We start from the raw sequence: 19,055 nt of genomic DNA, 5'->3' as shown, positions 1-19,055 counted from the left end.
GAATCTGTGGAAAGAACTGAAAACTGCTGTTCACAAATGCTCTCCATCCAACCTCACTGAACTCGAGCTGTTATGCAAGGAGGAATGGGAAAAAATGTCGGTCTCTCGATGTGCAAAACTGATAGAGACATACCCCAAGCGACTTACAGCTGTAATCGCAGCAAAAGGTGGCGCTACAAAGTTTTAACTGAAGGGGGCTGGATAATTTTGCACGCCCAATTTTTCAGTTTTTGATTTGTTAAAAAAGGTTGAAATATCCAATAAATGTTGTTCCACTTTATGATTGTGTCCCACTTGTTGTTGATTCTTCACAAAAAAATACCGTTTTATATCTTATGTTTGAAGCCTGAAATGTGGCAAAAGGTCGCAAAGTTCAAGGGGGCCGAATACTTTCGCAAGGCACTGTATTTTGTCTTGCCCATTCACCCTCTGAATGGCACACATACAGTATACAATCCATGTCTCAATTGTCTCAAGTCTTAAATATCATCCTTTACCCTGTCTCCTCCCTTTCATCTATAATGATTGAAGTGGATTTAACAGGTGACATCAATAAGGGATCATATCTTTCACCTGGATTCACCTGGTCAGTCTATGTCATGGAAAGATCAGGTGTTCTACATGTTTTGTACACAGTGTAGATATCCTACAGTATACAGACTTAACTTTTAACAGATAGGTTAGATTGTTTTTAAATGCAGAATAGGGGTATATGGAATAAGCTTGGCAGCTCAGCATGAAAGTGTCTAGTTAACAAAGACAAAACGTTGTTACCCTGACGTTGGAATGCGACCAGGACAAAAGCATTCGGGAGTCTCTTTATTTAGCTATCTAATTCCAGTCTGGTTGAGATGTGCACATTTCTGCCATGCTTTGATAGGACCTTAGGGACACACACGTTTCAGTTCAATCTGAAGGGTCCAGTTGAACAGTTAATAATAAAGTTTCAGCGTTCGGAGAGGGAACGTCTCGGCTTGTGACAGCCGTAGGTAATTAGTAGCATATGGCCATTTGCATACGCGAACCCAGTGACAGGTTGCATGTATCTGATTAGAATAAGCAGAAATGTCTCAATGTGATATATTCCCCAACCTGAATACATGAATATGTCCTGCTAATTATCTAAAATCTTGCAAATGATCTACTTAAATATTAATTTCCTTTCACTTTGCATTGTTTTCTGCCCGCAAGCTATTTTGTCAGTGAGAGCAGTGTGTGTGTGTATGCGCGCGTGTGTATTTTGTATAACCTGTGGTGTGTACTGTGATCCCAGATGGCCTGGTGCTGTGTGAGTTTTGTATAACCTGTGGTGTGTACTGTGATCCCAGATGGCCTGGTGCTGTGTGAGTTTTGTATAACCTGTGGTGTGTACTGTGATCCCAGATGGCCTGGTGCTGTGTGAGTTTTGTATAACCTGTGGTGTGTACTGTGATCCCAGATGGCCTGGTGCTGTGTGAGTTTTGTATAACCTGTGGTGTGTACTGTGATCCCAGATGGCCTGGTGCTGTGTGAGTTTTGTATAACCTGTGGTGTGTACTGTGATCCCAGATGGCCTGGTGCTGTGTGAGTTTTGTATAACCTGTGGTGTGTACTGTGATCCCAGATGGCCTGGTGCTGTGTGAGTTTTGTATAACCTGTGGTGTGTACTGTGATCCCAGATGGCCTGGTGCTGTGTGAGTTTTGTATAACCTGTGGTGTGTACTGTGATCCCAGATGGCCTGGTGCTGTGTGAGTTTTGTATAACCTGTGGTGTGTACTGTGATCCCAGATGGCCTGGTGCTGTGTGAGTTTTGTATAACCTGTGGTGTGTACTGTGATCCCAGATGGCCTGGTGCTGTGTGAGTTTTGTATAACCTGTGGTGTGTACTGTGATCCCAGATGGCCTGGTGCTGTGTGAGTTTTGTATAACCTGTGGTGTGTACTGTGATCCCAGATGGCCTGGTGCTGTGTGAGTTTTGTATAACCTGTGGTGTGTACTGTGATCCCAGATGGCCTGGTGCTGTGTGAGTTTTGTATAACCTGTGGTGTGTACTGTGATCCCAGATGGCCTGGTGCTGTGTGAGTTTTGTATAACCTGTGGTGTGTACTGTGATCCCAGATGGCCTGGTGCTGTGTGAGTTTTGTATAACCTGTGGTGTGTACTGTGATCCCAGATGGCCTGGTGCTGTGTGAGTTTTGTATAACCTGTGGTGTGTACTGTGATCCCAGATGGCCTGGTGCTGTGTGAGTTTTGTATAACCTGTGGTGTGTACTGTGATCCCAGATGGCCTGGTGCTGTGTGAGTTTTGTATAACCTGTGGTGTGTACTGTGATCCCAGATGGCCTGGTGCTGTGTGAGTTTTGTATAACCTGTGGTGTGTACTGTGATCCCAGATGGCCTGGTGCTGTGTGAGTTTTGTATAACCTGTGGTGTGTACTGTGATCCCAGATGGCCTGGTGCTGTGTGAGTTTTGTATAACCTGTGGTGTGTACTGTGATCCCAGATGGCCTGGTGCTGTGTGAGTTTTGTATAACCTGTGGTGTGTACTGTGATCCCAGATGGCCTGGTGCTGTGTGAGTTTTGTATAACCTGTGGTGTGTACTGTGATCCCAGATGGCCTGGTGCTGTGTGAGTTTTGATTACACGAACAGGATTAAAGTTCATATTTAACACAGTGATGTCTGACAAGCAGTGACATCTGAAAACACAAGCAGGACACCAGGTGGAAAAGAACCCCATAACCCTTCTACTACTCAATGGATTTCAACACAACATGAATAAAGCCCAGTTAAAAATAGCCATGCCTTCACAAACCCTCATGACCAACCCACAAGGCCTAGAATATAGATCATTCAAATACACGTGCCGTGCAAAAGGATTACGCCACATTTGGCAAAGCAGCAGATGGAGGAACATGTTGTGTCAGCCGTGATGCAGTATGACTTTGTCTTTAAAGGATTCCTGAAGCATTTATGTCGTGCTTATGTAGACTTCACAAATCCAAAAATAAATGCCTTTACAAACCTTTTCTAAAGTATAGTTACATGTTAATTGTTCCCCAAAGATATGACTTCTTTCTGTGTGTTTGATGGTTAGGTACATATGGATACCATTTGTCAATGATACATGTCAACTGCAGCCCTACATATGTAATGGAGAATGACTTAGAGTGCTTTGGACCATCCGCAATTGAGGTTAATTGAGTGCTTTGATTGATTTGTGATTGAAGCTTGTAGCTTTCATGTTTGCCGGCCAGCGCATTGAGAAATTAAAAGCTTCTGCATCAAACCAGGCAACAAACATAGGCCTGATGATGATGACTTGTCTGCCTTAATTGCCTGCTAGGTTTGATGTAAGGCAATCATAATGTTCTCAGTGAAGTGGATGGATTTGTTTGATGGATCAGAAAGCGATTGGTATGTGTGTGTGTATGTGTGTGTGTGTGTACATGAGCGTGTGTGTGTGTGTGTGTGCGTGCACATGCACATGGTACAGCTGAGGGTTAATGGGGGTCTGAGTGTAACTATCCAAAGCTGTGTTACACCTGAAAGCATAAATCAATCATCAACAAAAATGACAGGACATCGCTGCTTCCATCCAGACTCAATGAGCCTAACACTACACAGACATACTTCCACCCAGACTCAATGAGGCTAACACTACACAGACATACTTCCCTCCAGACTCAATGAGCCTAACACTACACAGACATACTTCCATCCAGACTCAATGAGCCTAACACTACACAGACATACTTCCACCCAGACTCAATGAGCCTAACACTACACAGACATACTTCCACCCAGACTCAATGAGCCTAACACTACACAGACATACTTCCATCCAGACTCAATGAGGCTAACACTACACAGACATACTTCCCTCCAGACTCAATGAGCCTAACACTACACAGACATACTTCCATCCAGACTCAATGAGCCTAACACTACACAGACATACTTCCACCCAGACTCAATGAGCCTAACACTACACAGACATACTTCCCTCCAGACTCAATGAGCCTAACACTACACAGACATACTTCCCTCCAGACTCAATGAGCCTAACACTACACAGACATACTTCCACCCAGACTCAATGAGCCTAACACTACACAGACATACTTCCACCCAGACTCAATGAGCCTAGCACTACACAGACATACTTCCCTCCAGACTCAATGAGCCTAACACTACACAGACATACTTCCTTCCAGACTCAATGAGCCTAACACTACACAGACATACTTCCATCCAGACTCAATGAGCCTAACACTACACAGACATACTTCTACCGTGTATTATGTTGTGTACCATGATTGTTTTCTTGTTGGTTGTTCCAGCCTGCATTTCAAGGCATTTGTTGTTTAACTAGGGTTAGGACTAGGGTTATGTCTTACGGCTAGGTTTAGGTCTTGAGGCTAGGGTTAGGGCTAGGGTTAGGTCTTAAGTCTAGGGTTAGGACTAGCTCTTAAGGCTAGGGTTAGGTCTTACGGCTAGGTTTAGGTCTTAAGGCTAGGGTTTGGTGTTAAGGCATGGTTAGGACTAAGGTTAGGTCTTAGGATTAGGTCTTGAGGCTAGGGTTAGGACTAGGGTTAGGTCTTGAGGCTAGGGTTAGGTCTTGAGGCTAGGGTTAAGGTTAGGTCTTAAGGCTAGGGTTAGGGCTAGGGATAGGTCTTAAGGCTACAGTTAGGTATTAATGCCAAGGCTAGGGTTAGGTCTTAAGGCTAGGGTTAGGTCTTAAGGCTAGGGTTAGGTCTTAAGGCTAGAGTTAGGTCTTAGGGTTAGGGCTAGATCTTAAGGCTAGGGTTAGGTCTTAAGGCTAGGGTTAAGGCTAGGGTTAGGTCTTACGGCCAATGCTAGAGTTAGGTCTTAAGGCTAGGGTTAGGTCTTAAGTCTCCCCAGTTGTGACTACTCAGAGTCAGTTATAGAGACTGGTTGTTTTAATAAAGTACATCACAGCTCTAGTGCTGTATTTGGCGGTGCTTTGCAAGCCTTAACCCTAACCCTAACCCTAGCCTTAACCCTAACCCTAGCCTTAACCCTAGCCTTAACCCTAACCCTAGCATTAACCCTAACCCTAGCTTATGGTTAAGGCTATGGTTAGGTCTAAAGGCTAGGGTTAAGGGATAGGGTTTAAGACTAGGGTCAGGATTAAGGCTAGGGTTAACTGAACTAAACTAAGTCCCATCTAAAGGAAGTATACTTGGACTGAGAGGAAAGGTAACTGATCAATTCATTTCCATTGAGTGATTCATTGGTGGGGTAGCCTATATTTAGTCTATACTGAGTGTATATTTAGGTTTTCACAGTTCGCAATACTCTATCACTTCCACGGTCATTTCAGGTTCCTTCCTCTCAACTGGTGTATGGCTGGTACTCCTACATTACCAAGTGCTACACACACACACACGCACACACACACACACACACACACACACACACACACACACACACACACGTCCCCTACGCCCCGACACACATCTCATCCGGGATAGATCCTGATTGGTTTTCCTCTCTGTGAGTATTGTCTGTAATTGAGTTTGACAGTGGAAGCCTGCATGTCCTGTAGCTATGTTAAACGCCCAATTTACATCTTCATTTACAATTCTACATGGATAAAAACCAATTAATTACACCAGACCGGGAAAGACATTCCAGTCATGGAATTTTCCCCATTTTGTATTTTAATTTTGTCTTCCGGGTAAATGACAAGGAATTGTTTTACTAGAACTTAGTAATTTAAGTACAGAGAAGAGTCCAGACATCACAAGTAATGGAATGCATCCTTTGTTAAACCTCCAGCTACTGTACTGACTATGCTATTGCATAAAATAAGGCTATTAAGTACCCATGTAAACTAAATACATACCGGAAATATTATAGTGAATTGCCTTTGGCCATGGTAAGTAGAAAATCATGTTAGGTGGTTTTTGAGTGTACTAGCCTTTAACTGCATGGCCAATTTCATGAGCCAACATGTAAATAACTCAAATCAATGTCTGGAAGCAAAACAAATGAGAGGATTACGAAAGTTTTTCTGTGTCATGCAAATAACCTGACACTACAACAGAAGAAAGCAAAACCCTGCCAACAACATGGTAGTTTGTCTCCAAAGTGAAATCAAAAGGCAAAACCCTAAAAAGATATAAAGAAATCAAGGCTAAATGTATCTGTATACTATACATTTGGGTGGCCTTTTATGCTCTGGGTTCAAGCAGGTTGTTGTCAGGTGCATCAAGGCAGCTTCAAAGCGGCTGTAAGTGGATGGGAAGTGGTTTCTCTGAGCATTGGGGAGAACAAAAACATTTCAGTCAACATCCCCTCACCATTAAAACGCACCGACGCGCGCAAACACACACGCACACACACCGACGCATGCATGGACACACACACACACACACCGACACACGCATGGACACGCACACACACACACCGACACACGCATGTTCACACACACACACCGACACACGCATGGTCACACACACACACCGACACACGCATGGTCACACACACACACCGACGCATGCATGGACACACACGCACACACACACACACACACACACTGACGCACGCATGGACACACACACACCACCGCGTTTGCTTTTCAGATGAACCGATCAACGACAACACTGACCATATAATGCACTTTATGAAGTTAGCACGGAGAGAACTAGAGAAAGAGGGAAAGTAATGGAAGAAAAAAATCTCATCACAAACGCAACTATCTTTAGAGAGGAAGACGGGGGGAGAAAAAGAGAGGAAGAAAGAATATATGATATGTCGGTGGTGAAGAATTTGCGAACCATCTCCGTCTGTGTGGGGCTGTGCTGGGATGTGTGAATGAGAAAGCTAAAAGGTAATTTCACGGATAAAGAGGAGTCCTAATGCAGAAGGGTAATGTAGCAGGGGATGGAACAAAGGCAAACTCACATCTCTTTAAGCTTGGCTGGAGAGAGAACCTTTGATGCTTTGAAAATGATAATACAAATCTCAAAGTCAGCCTACGAACACAATACTATACCCCATATCCCCTCTGCCCTCCTCTACAGCCCCCCCACCCAACTCATTTTAATGCAGCCGCATACAGACTATCTACAGGGAAGAAAGACCCCAAATTGTGACACTTAGGGTCCTTAAATTACCCGGTGAACAAACACAAAAGTAGAAGGAATAAAGAAACTCATTATAGACGAGATTAGATGACTCCTGTGGACGCAAAGAGATCAATTTATGTTAAGAATGGTATCTTATATATCATATAATGCTTTATTAAAAATAGAATTGCAATAAAAGATTCATAGATCGCTCTCATGACAGAGAGAGATTATAGAATGGGTCTGATGACATCGTTGGGAGCCATTTTGTAGTCTGTGCTTTTCTGTTTCCTGTGGAGCTAGAGGAAGGTAAACCTTCAGTCATATTCTACTCTTTGTCCTGCGGACAGACAGACGATGAGAAACCTCCTTCCTCTTCCTCTTCCTCCTTAAGTGCCAGAGCTCCTGATCCCCTGACCTCCTCTTGCAGTGAAATTACCCATTAACCAACCTAATGTGTTTAGCTAAGCCAGTGTGTGTGTGTGTGTGTGTGTGTGTGTCTGTCCAACGCCTCTTCTCCTCCCCGTTTCTCTTTCTTATTCTCAGAAAGATAAATTTAACTCCGGGTTTTCAATGATTCAACCCATTTACTCTAAACTACCCTCCATCCCTCCATCCCCCAGTTCTGGGTGTTGGATGCACATCACCCAGGGAGCTTTCCCTTGCCAAATCACCTCTGCCTGTTCTGTGGAGATTTAGGCCTGGGTTGCTGTCAAGCACTTTGTAACAAATGTATTAGTAAAAAAAAAAAACGATAGAAATATAGGGTTTTGATTGATTGATTGATTGACCTATCTGTGAACTCAGCTCACAGGGTAGCTCCAACTGGAGTCAGACAAAGTGACATTTAAAGTGGAACTGACAGCATTTTAGCAACATGAAATCTTATTAAAATCTGTTCCAGGAAGAATATGATGCCCTTTTTGACATTTTCAGACAAGCGACTACTTAGATATTGTCACGTCTCCCAGCATCATTGTTACAGATATGGTCATTTTCATAGTTTATTAGAATGTTTTGGAATGACGTAGAGTAAGGCATTTGTGAAAATTCTACAGCAATACAGAGTGGGAAGCGGCCGTACATTTGGACAATAAATAGACACTGCAGTAAATAAAACCTAATAAAAACATCTGTCTCGTCCAGGACCGGAGTCTACACAGACCGGTGCGCTGTAGCCAATCAGAACTACAGTAGACATTTATACAAATAAGCCATTTGCCACACAGGCCCACCATCATTCACTTTGAACTGGACTGTGTGTTTCCACTTTAGAGCCTTAGAATGCATTCGCCAAAAGCCGCAAAATACACCTGAATGGATTTCTGGAAATATGTAAACACCACGGGAGTCCTCATACATTTGGGATCTTCACAGTCCTATTGATGAAACAACTATGAAAAGGTGTGCGCTCTCCCCCTCAGGTATGCACATCAAAAACAACACCATCAACAATTCATTTTAGCCAGAGCAAGATGAGCTAAAAGCAGAAGATAAACCTTCTCAAACGTTTTCAGCTTGTACTTGGCTGTCAAACTAATAAAGGATGGGGAATAGTAGCCTGCCAATGCATGCTTGTCCCAACCCACATTTTGACAGCTGAATGGGAACTTGCCTGTCTGTCCACCCAGGGTAGCCTAGTGGTTAGAGTGTAGAGGCGGTAGGGTAGCCTAGTGGTTAGAGTGTAGAGGCGGCAGGGTAACCTAGTGGTTAGAGTGTAGAGGCGGCAGGGTAACCTAGTGGTTAGAGTGTAGAGGCGGCAGGGTAACCTAGTGGTTAGAGTGTAGAGGCGGCAGGGTAACCTAGTGGTTAGAGTGTAGAGGCGGTAGGGTAGCCTAGTGGTTAGAGTGTAGAGGCGGCAGGGTAACCTAGTGGTTAGAGTGTAGAGGCGGCAGGGTAACCTAGTGGTTAGAGTGTAGAGGCGGTAGGGTAGCCTAGTGGTTAGAGCGTTGGACTATTAACCGGAAGGTTGCAAGTTCAAACCCCCGAGCTGACAAGGTACAAATCTGTCGTTCTTCCCCTGAACAGGCAGTTAACCCACTGTTCCTTGGCCGTCATTGAAAATAAGAATTTGTTCTTAACTGACTTGCCTAGTTAAATAAAGAATAAATAAATACAATTATCAATACCAAATACATTTGATTGACAACTAAGAGATATGCTAACTGTAACTGATAAGTTGTTCAAGCTCAGCATAGCTAGCTAGCAAAGTGAGTCACATTTCTTGCTAGTTAACCAAACGTTAGGCTCAGTGCGTTTAGGTTGAGAACAGAGAGCTACATAAATAGATGAGCTAGCCTATTAGCTACGTTATGACAGACTTGAGATCATTGTCCTTGTGAGTTTGACAGTATTGACATTACCAGCATTAGTTACAGTCATGCATTTTTATCCCAAATATATATATATATTTCTTTTACCAGGTAAGTTGACTGAGAACACATTCTCATTTACGGCAATGACCTGGGGAATAGTTGCGGGGTGAGAGTTGATGAATGAGCCAATTGGATGCTGGGGAAGATTAGGTGGCCATGATGGTATGAGGGCCAGATTGGACATTTTAGCCAGGACACCGGGGTTAACACCCCAACTCTTAGGATAAGTACCATGGGATCTTTAGTGACCACAGAGAGACAGGACATCCATTGAACATCCCATCTGAAAGACTACACCCTACACAGTGCAATATCCCTAATCACTGCCCTGGGATCTCCTTCGACCAGAGAGAACACTTCCCCCTACAGGCCCTCCAACAGTATCTGGTCTCCCATCCAGGGACCAACCCTGCTTAGCTTCAGAGGCAAGCCAGCGGTAGGATTCTGGATGGTATTGAAACTGAAATGGTGCATCCCAAATGGCTGGAGGCAGCAAACACTGTAACAACAGTGATTTACAACCTGATGGCAATATTTGTTGGACTATCAAGAAATGTATTGGTGAATTATATGAATCATGCATTGAACTGCATCCATCTATTCTGCCAACACTGCCTTAGTGTACGAAATGGAATTTTGAGTCAAACTGAACCTATTTTTAAAACCTCTTATGAAGTTGTTTTTGTAGTATAAACTTTGATACAGTATTTCTGACTGATGTTATGATTGTCCGTTTGTTTCATATCTGCAAAGTAGTTAAAAAGCTGTCAGTCCCACTTTAAGGGTTCACAGTAATTGGAATGGTTCCACACTGAACTGACAATTTGTTTGTTATTTACGGTAAAATGTTAATGTTCAAAACATATTTAATTATATAATCATGAAAAGACATCCTGGTGTATCCGCTCCTTAGCTCCATCAGTTCAATGTCTGTATATTTTCCACAGCATGAGGTTCCTCTATCATCCTAACCCTGGCTGTCGTAAGACACATGTTTTAGACTTCCCATCATAGATTGAATTTCAGCATGAAATGTCCTTGCACGGTTTCTCATTGCTTATTCTGTCTTGGTTTTAACGGCAATTGCACATAGAGAAAGGCTTTCTCTCTCAGTCCTTTCTCTCCCCTGACCCCTCAGAGTATCACTAGACCTCAAAATTGCATTGAATATATAAATGCTAATGCTAATAACCACTAGCAGGAGAAGATAATGTCCTTGACTGGAACAAGAAAAGATTCCTTTCTCTTACATGACTCGTTGGCTCTGAATAACATTATAAAGGTTCACATTCAAAGCTCTCCTTTCTGTCTTTCTTTTTTTCTTAATTTATTTGACTCCAGTTCTCAAAGAATCTCCTCCTGGAGCAGAATTCAGCTGAAGTGTAAAATATTAATTCATTTATCTTTGGGTGAGAAGCACTTGCTGTCTCCGTAAAAAATAAAGAAATCCAATGACATCCGTTTGCCATTAGTGGAAGAAACAGAGAGGCAGTGGATTCCTTGGAGCCTGACTTCATTCCTCCACACATATCTAACAGCAGCGTTCTTAGCTCTTTGGAAGCTTTTCATTGCAGGAATTAAACTATAATGCTTGTTTCAATGGCATGGATGGTAATATCTGGGGCGCAGTTTTGTCATTTAGAGAGAACATAAAGAAACACCATTTACAAAACATCTCCTCTCGTGGAATGTCTAGGCCCTCTTTGGAATCATCAGATAGAACACACTCATACTCCACTTCCTCTCTCCTTCTCAAAAACCCATTGGAGTAGAAGGTCAGAAGGGAGGGACCTCTGGTTTTCTCATCCAATGGATTTTGAGAAGGAGACGAGGACAGAGGATATGAGGTGTATGCAATTGAGATTCTCCCCAAGAGTTCTAGAACAGAACCTCATCTAATCGCAGATGCTGATTGGTCTAATGTTAAAACTGTCCAGAGGGGTCCTGTAAGCTTCCTAGGCCTGTCGTCAACAATGGAGGAATTAGATGAGTCTCCCATTGCAGGCAAAAGCCCAAACCAGCAATTACTGGGAATCAACATATATTGTTTCACATTAGATCTCAGCACCTTTTGAAGAAAGAAGACTGCTGTTCGGCAGACTTTCCAGAATGTTTCTTTAGAAATAAATGATTACCCCGGCTTTTAGATCAGAGAAGAAACCTCTCTGGAGAGGGTGAAGGCAACCAGGTACCAGTCTCCCACCTCTCCAAGTAATTGCACCATTTGAAGGCAAAGACATCAGAGACCGAACTGTTAACATTGTGCTAACTTTATATTTTTTCTCCCAAACTTTTCCTTTAATTTGGCTTCCTCTTCACTTATGGGGGGAACAGAGGAGAGATTCATTATATATCATTCAATCCCTGGGTTACTCCATCAACCTTCAATCACTCATATCCTTAATTCTCTTGATGCCCAATTTTACAGCCATCATCAAAACATCGCTCCCAGATACAATATGCATTGCAGTTACAGTAGTTTGTTGGAGCAGTTGTCTTCAGGGTTTAAGAAAAGATCATCATGTGAGATAATTTATTAAATAAAACGGTCAAAAAAAGCAAACTGTGAAATGAATATCTAAAAGTGTACTTACAGTATCAGCCAAAAGTTTGACACACCTACTCATTCAAGGGTTTTTCTTTATTTTTACTATTTTCTACATTGTCGAATAATAGTGAAGACATCAAAACTATAAAATAACACATATGGAATCATGTAGTAACCAAAAAAAGTTAAACAAATCAAAGTATGTTTTATATTTGAGATTCTTCAAAGTAGCCACCCCTTGCCTTGAAGACAGCTTTGCACACTTTTGGCTTTCTCTCAACCAGCTTCATGAGGTAGTCACCTGGAATGCATTTTAATTAACAGGTGTGCCTTGTTAAAAGTTAATTTGTGGAATTTCTTTCCTTCTTAATGTGTTTGAGACAATCAGTTGTGTTGTGACAAGGTAGGGGTGGTATACAGAAGATAGCCCTATTTGGTAAAAGACCAAGTCCATGTTATGGCAAGAACAGCTCAAATAAGCAAAGAGAAAGGACAGTCCATCATTACTTTAAGACATGAAGGTCTGTCAATATGGAACATTTCAAGAACTTTGAAAGTTTCTTCAAGTGCAGTCGCAAAAACCATCAAGCTCTATGATGAAACTGGTTCTCATGAGGACCGCCACAGGAAAGGAAGACCCAGAGTTACCTCTGCTGCAGAGGATAAGTTCATTAGAGTTACCAGCCTCAGAAATTGCAGCTGAAATAAATGTTTCAAAGAGTTCAAGTAACAGACACATCTCAACATCAACTGTTCAGAGGAGACTGCGTGAATCAGTCATTCATGGTTGAATTGCTGCAAAGAAACCACTACTAAAGGACACCAATAAATATATTTTGATTTGTTTAACACTTTTTTGGTTACTTTATGATTCCATATGTGTTTTTTCATAGTTTTGACGTCTTCACTATTTTTCTACAATGTAGAAAATAGTACAAATAAAGAAAAACCCTGGAATGAGTAGGTGTCCAAACTGTTGACTGGTACTGTATATATAAATCCATCAGTTTGATTGGAGCTGTTGCTAGGGACAACATATGTTTTCAGATTTCTAAGTGCTGGGCTGAAACAGATTTCTTTCCACCCTGTGGGTCTCTATTCTCCAGGACCATGGTTGGACCACTACTTTAGTCTGGTACAGCGACAGAGAGAAATCTCAGTGGAGGAGAGGAAACAAGGGAAACAGTCCGTAGGCCAAGCTTGAGAGGCAGCACACGTTTCCTTCCTTCATTAATAAGGTCAGAGTTCAGTTCAGCTCAGCGCTAGTAGCCAAACACATAGTCTTCTAGGATAATGTTCACCACTAGCAGCCCAACACACCCAGTTCAGTCCAGATTAATGTACTAATGAGGTCATATCAGCAGGCTGGAACAGAGCAGAGCAGCCCTGACTGTTGATAGAAATGCAACTAGCCCCTCCTTGATTATTAACCACATTCACCCAAAAACATGCCCAGGTACTTTTAAGCCCTAAAGTCAAGTAATGGGTCTCTACTAAGTTCATAATGGGCTCTCCCCTTACACACTGCATTAAAAACAATCAAATAAAACCTTGTAATTTTTGGTTGAAAAGTAAGAAACACTCACCAAAATGCATCATGAGGCCCCCAAATGCCCACAGTTTAAGACATTATGATCATTTAACATCGTCAGCTGGTCAGGGTAATGGGTTAGATGGGGCTTCATCTCTCTGACTGTCTGCTCAGTGGTGGCTAATATTTTTATCCCTCTTTCCCCATGTACTTTAGCCATTAAAGAGTTGAAATGTATGAAAATTGTGTGTCAATTTGTCAGTTATTTCTCGCTAAATGTTGTAGCACTTTACTGTCATTTGCAGTGATCAATGCTTAATGAATTAGCGATATTTCACCTCGGCTTTAAGGCAGACGTGCTTAGCACCTTCCCAACCCCTAGAGACTGTCGCTGATGGAGGCTTCCAACCCTAATTTATGAAAAGTGAGGAGCCAAGCAGGACCAGCCAGTCTAGAAGTGCTAGCTTTTTGCTAAATTGCTTTTCGTAAATTCACTTGAGTTGAAACGGAACTCAACCTCAACTTTCATTAAACAAAAGATGAAAGTATGTCTTGAGAAGTGGGGGAAAAACAGGGAAAGAGAGAGAGGGAGAGAGAGAGGGGGTAGAAAGAGAGGAAAGAGAAATGACTCTGGCCCAAAGCAGTGTTTACATAGTGGCTTGGGCGTCCTAATACCCTGATGATTGCAGTGTCTAGAGCGATTCCATTTACCATATTGAATTAGCCAGGGCCCAGTGTCGATGCACTAGCCATCTCCCTCCCACCAGGACACGGCGTCTAAGCATCACAATCCAATTAAAGACATTTGTTAAATAATGTAATGATTGCCTAACCATACTCTCCCTCTGAGTCAATTCATTTTCCAGAAGTAAAAATGCCATAATCTTAGAGCTCAGGGAAAGGTTATGTAGATTGATATAATTAATTGTCAGGCTGGGAAAAATGGCATTAGAACACTTAGTGTTGGTTCGTCATGATGGGCCATTCATTCCTCTAGTCAGTTAGCATCAAGCCGTTTTAATTTGTAACTCGTGATCATGTCCGAGTCGCTCTCTCTGGCAAAAGGGAAGTATCCCTCAAATTGATTCAATGGGACCATTTGATCTCCAGATAGCTGGACACTCACACGACTTTTAATACAAGCAACTTTGGTACTACTTTAACGTGTTGTTACCACAGTGTTATTATCGCTGAATGTACAGTTGAACAGCTATTCCTCATTGTTAAACATAGAGTTACAAAGCAATGAGGAGAAGGAAAAACATGAAAGACGAAGCAATAGGGGCAGTCGAGGAAGATTTGAATTCTGTTGAATTCATTGTTGAGTTAATGTTTAAATGATGCTAAGAAACCCATGAGAAAAGGTCTGGATGGCCAAACGAGTGAAGACGCAAGCAGGTTTCCACGGTAACATATTCACGGTACAGTGACGATGGGATCAATACATCTGACTAAAGATCTCTAGGGCTTCACACTTGCAAACATTAGAAAAAGTTCAGGTTTTCCCTCAGTCTCAAAATACTAACACAATAAATGTAATTCTACATTTCAAAGGGGAAAAAACTATCATCTCGCCTGGGATTCAAACTTGCCACATATTGTAAAATTTACTAGGAGCCAGGCTTGCTACTCTATGAGCTATTCAACCAGTTGAAAAGTTGTGCGTGTTTTATTAACTTTGATTAGCAGATTTGACCATTCGACTTCTGTTCAGGACACTCGTGAAAAAGTGTTCAATCATGTCCAACTACGTCACCATTTGTATTTGGCTGATGCAGAATTTGTAACAAGAAATAATCACTGCAAGCGGGTCAGGTTAGTATAGGGATAAATGTGTCATGTTATCTAATGGGAACATCTAAGATGTAGCGTTTGATCACGTGCAACTATGTCAACGATTTGAATTGGCTGATGCAATATTTTGAGACAGAGAAAAATGATAAAAACGTAAACCTTTTCTAATATTCGCAAATGATGCACCCCAGAGGTTTGTAGTTGAGGACTGCTATGGCCCTATGGGAGAGCGCGCGCGCGCACACACACACACACACACACACACACACACACACACACACACACACACACACACACACACACACACACACACACACACACACACACTATAACCTAGACAACAACTTCTGAATTTGAATTGCAGGACTGATAAGTCTACCAGATGTCTCTACTTCACACACGGTTCTTTGTTAAGCTGAGACTAAATACAGTACATCATACTTTCACTTTGCTTACTTTCCCCTGTCCATCGATGTTGTTTTCCCAGAATGCTTGAATTGACTGTAGCTTGCATCTGTGCCATTTCATGTTCTCTAGCATGCTTAACCAGCTGTCGCCCACTCTTTACCTGACAGAAAACAAAACCCAGCTGACAGAAGTAGGCTGCTACAAATTGTGTTCACCTACAGAATGTGGTGTCTTTGAAAGGGACAAAGCAGAGTCAGCCGCTTTGAACGAGAACACTCAAAAATACATGAATGCCTTTTAAAAGCCAAACAACAATATGTATAGTGTTTGTCGAACATCTCTCTCTTCTCCCTCTTCTCTTCTCCCTTCCCAATGTCATGATTGCTCAGCTCGCTCTGTGACATGTTTCTTATTCTTTCTTTGAAAATGAAAAACCAGAATGATCAAACCGTTTGGTATCAAAGCGAGAGGCTGTGGGTTTTGTCAGTGTGCTGTGTAACTGTGGGCTCATACACAAATAGTCTACATGAAAAAGAAAGGACGGTTGAAAATGAAAAATCTGGTACACTCACACATACTGCAGCCGTCATGGCTACCAGTTCAGCATGAGATGGTTTTTTTCACATGACAAAATAAAGAGGGAGGAAGAAATGACTGCAATTTACACTAATTTTCACCTTTCTTTTGAGAGTGTTACTCTGTTCTGAGGTTGGTGTGGTGGGGGCCATGTGTGTGTGCACGTGTGTGCGTGTGTGTGTGTGTGTGCAATGAGAATGAATACCATACCTAGTTCTGTACCATTGTCTGTCTGTTGGTGTCATTTCACACATGCCCCAGTTTCTCTGTTTTTACTAAAACAACGACGGGGCGAAGGATGGAGAGTTCAGCACACAGCAGTATGTCATATGTTATCCATACTGACCCACTGTTACCTCCCTGGGTCTTCCTTCCGTATCATGTCCCCTAATCAAATTTGTGAAAACGCGGTCATTTAAGATATTTTTCTTAAATTACATTTGTGTTTGTGGATGAATTTACTTCTGCCAGATGCCTTTAATAAACTGTTTTTGAACTGAAGACCATCACGCTACATTTTCCCCCTTTGAATACCATTCAAAAAGCAAAACAAAAGTTGAAAAACTACAAGGCTACTTGTTGGAAAACAATGCTCCACTTCCACTGGACAATTAGCTGCAAAATGTGAGCAGTGTGTGTCTGAGATGGAGGTTAATATGTAGGTGGAGAGAGAAGCTCCCCAAGGTCCTGTGGGCCAATGATTACAAGTTAGATAACAGCTCATCTGTTCATACTGGAATCTAAACCCACTGCACTGTGTGTGTGTGTGTGTGTGTGTGTGTGTGTGTGTGGGTTGTCTTAATGCGATGGAAAGGTCAGCTCATAATCACTCTCTTTAGCCCACTTCACATTTTAATTGACTGTCTCGCACGCATGCACGCACGCACGCACGCACACACACACACACACACACACACACACACACACACACACACACACACACACACACACACACACGGAGAGAAGAGAGAGATACTTACCACATGCAACATGAATTCAAATGAGTTAAAGCCACTTTTGCGCAAGACGGATCAGTAGCTTTGATCTGTCTGTTTACCTGCCTCGCAGTAAGAAACAACAGACCTGTATCTAATCGTACAGGAGGGGAGGTTAACACACAGACATTCCATTTCACACACACTGTGTAATGAAGGTAGAGGGAGTACACAATTACGTATCTACAATATGACTGACTTCAATTTCATGGAAACAATACAAAACAAATGTCGTGTGTGGATGTGTTTGAAGGTTGCAGTTTAGGAGTGTGAAGGTTAGAGAGTGACCGTAGACCACATACTATAGACCATATATACTCAGGAAAAAGGTTGAATGGTAGAGACAGAGAGGAGCCAGCCAGAGAGAGTTAAAGGCAATCAGAAAGCTCAGGTCTACATGAGGTCTTTCTGACTGGCACAGCTCACAACACAGCTGGCTAAGCGTTTGTATTAACACTCCATATCAGGGCCGCCATCACATCGGTGCAGTCAATGATACAGAGAAAGCAGGCCTAATTATCCCTGCTCCAAATGAACTGTCATCAGCACCTTCATATAGAGAGCGAGAGAAATCTAATTTCCCTTCTCAAATCACATTCATAGTCTGGGACTGGCAGGTAGCGCAGGAGGGAGGGAGGGAGGGGGGAGAGAGGGAGATAAAGAGAGAGAGTGTGTGTCAGTGTGTGAGTGTGTGTGGGGGAGGTATGTGCGAGTGTGTGTCTGTGTCTTCCGCAGTAGGGACTGAGGGCCATCGGGGCCAGGGGACCAGGGCTTAGCACAGATTGCCAAATATTATGGTAATACAGACGTCCATCTATAGAGCTGCAGCTAATCAGCCGGAGCCACTATTAAAGAGACAGATAATTAATTCTAGAGTACGGGGTTATCCTGCACGCCTATTGTCTCGCTCAGAAAAAGGAGAGACAAGGGAGAGAGAGAAGAGACAAGGGGATAGAGGGAAGAGACAGAGAGAGAGGAGACTGTGTTTAACATGGGATAGATAAGAGATGGACTCTGACTCGCCCCTCAGAGGGAGGAGAGAGGGGAAAGAAAGAGGGAAAGATGGAAGGAGGGGAATGCGGGCGAAGAAAGTGTCAAAGAAACTTGAAAGAATGTCATTAAGGCAAAGCAGAAAAAGGGCCACTGTGTGTAAATGATGTCCTTACAATGTCCTCTCTCTCATTCTTTATTTCTCTCCCTCTCTTTCTTTCTCTGTGTAAAAAGGGAATGTGTGGTGTGGACTGGCTTGTTTGGGCAGGAGGAATGGGCTATCTGGGCTGGAGGTGTGATATTGGCTCCTGGCTGGTGCACATCTCATACGCCCATTGACCTTTCTTTACAAAAGTGTTTTTCTGAGATTTACTGTTGTCTGTGAGTTCACATAACATCCTTCTGCAAATCATTTTTTCCCCCATGTAAGATTGTGTGAGAAAGGACACCTATGTTAAATTGTGCTTCTAGCGTGCATGTGTGTGTGTGTGTGTGTGTTTGTGTAATATGGCCTCTGTGGCAATAGAAGAGGGACTGAAATGTAATGAGACTTGTTCATGTTTTATTCATGAGGAGGAGGTTTGGCAGAGACAGAGAGAAACGGAGACAGGCCTGCAATCCCCCCAAACACACACACACGCAAGCGCGCACATGCACACACACACACCTAAACATAGTAGAGATTAGGCCCTGTTTACATCGGCTAATGTCTCTTAGCAGGTGTTTACTTTGAAGTATCGGCTCTGCATAAGAAAGCTGATG

Source organism: Oncorhynchus masou, chromosome 30 (genome assembly GCF_036934945.1).
Source record: "Oncorhynchus masou masou isolate Uvic2021 chromosome 30, UVic_Omas_1.1, whole genome shotgun sequence".
Lineage (NCBI taxonomy): Eukaryota > Metazoa > Chordata > Actinopteri > Salmoniformes > Salmonidae > Oncorhynchus > Oncorhynchus masou.
Note: the sequence above shows the minus strand (reverse complement) of the source record.